Below are 2,903 nucleotides of genomic sequence, written 5' to 3'. Positions count from 1 at the left end.
TTACTTTTTGGTTGTCGCTGTTAACTGAGTTTACAATTCTTCTCCATTGAGTTCTATTGTGAACTGCTTCTTCCCAATGATTCTGCATATTAATCCCCTTTAAGTTTTCGTGGAAAATGTCCTTGTACCTTTTGAGTTGTCCACCCGGCCTCCTCTTCCCGTCTACAAGCTCACCGTAATCACCTTGCATTCTGCATACGTGACCAGCCCATCTTCAATACTCTCGCAGTTAGCTTTTTCAAGGACCGAGACATGATGGAACCACCGGATTCTTAAGAGTTGTCTAAGGTGTCTCTGTTGCAACTTGTTTAATGCGTTCATGTGTCGGCGGTACGGCGCCCAGGTTTCGCTCCCATATAACATGGTGGGGATTATTATTGCTCGGTACACTGCAAGTTTCTTTTTGTACTCAAGTCATGATTGTAGAAAACCCTGTCTATTAATTTCCAGAATGCTCTTGAGGCGCTGCTAATCCGGTGCTGAATTTCAGAGTCGCTATTGGCCTTTTCCGAAATCAAACTGCCGAGGTAATTAAATTCCGCTACATATTCCAATAGTTCTTCTCCGATTTTTATAGCATTGTTATAATCTTCCGGGGGAGTGCACATGATTTTGGTTTTGTCGATGTTTAACTTAAGGCCCAAAGCCTCATATGCCCAGGTATATGTGTTCAACTTTTCTTGTAATTGTTGTAACGTGTTTGCAACTAGAGCGCAGTCATCAGCGTATTGAAGTTCTGTGATGAATTTGGTAGTGTTTTTGCTCTCAGTCTTTTTATGTTGAACAGACCGCCGTCATATCTGTATCTAATGCCCAATCCTCTCTCCTGCAGTTTGCTGTCTACTATAATGGAGAGCGCTGCCATGAATATGTTGAATAAGAGAGGCGTTAAGACATATCCCTGCTTAACTCCTGTATTTGTCAGGAAGGGATCGCTCAGTGATCCATGATGTGACACTCTTGACTGGTTGTTGTTATGGAGGCTTTTACACACTGTAAGAAATTTGTTGGGTACTCCGAACTTTTTCATAATTGCCCAAAGTGCATCTCTGTTCACAGAGTCGAAGGCTTTTGTTAGATCGATGAATGCAACATAAAGTTTAGACTGCTGCTCTTTTACTTTTTCTTGTAGTTGGCGGATGGAAAATATGGAATCGACGGTGCCACGGTTGGTGCGAAAACCCGTTTGCGATTCTGGAAGGATTTTTTCTATATGTGGGTGCAGGCGATTTGACATAATTTTTGCAAGAATTTTTCCTCCGATAGCCAATAGTGAAATTTCCCGGTAATTTCCGGGTCTGATGCACTTCCTTTGCTCTTGAATATATTCACTATATTCGCGTTGCAAAAGTCCTGAGGTACCTCTTCGCTTTCCCATATGATATCGAAGAGAGCCTTAAGGTCGCCAATATATGCCATTATACAACGGTAACATATAAAAACAATTTTAATATTGATTGTAATTTAGAATTGCATACAAAATTAATTGACGATATTTCTATTTCAGTTAGTAATGGTTTCAATTTTTTATGCTTTCGTTCCCAGAGAAGTTTACTAATAAATCGGTTAATTAACTTTTAAATGAAATTTTACCGATTTTATTTTGAAAAATTCGAATGCAGTTTTGAACGCGTTTTTATTCATCTGAATATTAGCTCACAGTAGTACAGCTCTTATTTATAAAACTAACGATATTTGTTTAAACATTTTTGTAAAACAATTCTGAAACATACAAATTATTCTTTTTCAGAAAGTTATTTGCTTTTTCAAATCTCTGTTCAAATTTTCAATATAATTTGAACAGATTTCGTTATCGATATTTCAATATTTTTGCCAATTAATATAGATATAAAATTAAATTTTTCCAAAAAGTTCCCAAATTTATCATTTCAGTCGAATAAACTTCTATCAACATGTTTGTTTTTTGTCAATAATGACTATTTCCATTCTAAATATCTTGAGAACGAATCGCTCATAGCGATTTTTACCAGGAGACATGTTTTTGCGTAAAAAAACATGGAAATGTATATTTTTTCACTCAGTAGTTTTATACAGGTACGGACGAAAATTTATTACTTTTCAAAACAGTTAAAACATATGTAGGTGGCGCCCCCTACAAACAGGAGACATATTTACATCAAAATCAAATTTCTCATGTCAAAAAACTCCTAGACCACCAATTTTCATCCAAATATTGACGTTATTTCAGAAATTATTTCGGAAAAATCTAAATAAAAATGAAACTTCTACACCCTGTATCTCAGAAACTAAGCATTTCAGGACATACATGTATTTATAGGAACTGTTTTACTTATTTTTATGTGCAGAATATCCTTCAATTTAATAGCTGTTAAGTAAGAAGCTTTACTTCAAATAAGCTCACATAGTGCACACACAATTTTTTTGTTTATGTCAAATTCAATCCAGTAATTACATTGTAGAATATACCGTTAAAGAAGTATAAGTTAAAGAAGCCCACCTTATTTCCTTTTATTTTAAAATACACATCTTCAGGTGAAAATCGTATCACGAAAAATCTCGATTTATTCTCCTCCTTCCTTTACTCCAATCAGGGTACGATCGATCTGTCGATAGAAATGAAGTGAGACGGATTTCACCTATCCGGTCGATTTTTTGTTGTAGAAGCGTTCAGGCGAGGAACTGAAAGACAGGGCGGAAATCGAAAGTAATTCTCGGTAATTTAGCTTTTAAGTAGGTACATTAAACCGATTTTCGGGCGTAGAATTAGAAGCATCTTGGGAAAAGTCGAGTGTTGGGATAAAAAGCTCCAAACCTGCTGGCAGACATCAATTTTGATTTCGTTTTTTTTTGGCTGTTTAAATATGTAAAGGGTTGTCTCCAGTAATCGAGGATGTGATGATGCTGTAACTCGAGATCCCTTT

The sequence above is a fragment of the Sitophilus oryzae genome, unplaced genomic scaffold (assembly GCF_002938485.1).
Source record: "Sitophilus oryzae breed Bouriz unplaced genomic scaffold, Soryzae_2.0 scaffold_1620_pilon_pilon, whole genome shotgun sequence".
In the NCBI taxonomy this organism is placed as follows: domain Eukaryota; kingdom Metazoa; phylum Arthropoda; class Insecta; order Coleoptera; family Curculionidae; genus Sitophilus; species Sitophilus oryzae.
This window is presented reverse-complemented; position numbering follows the sequence as displayed.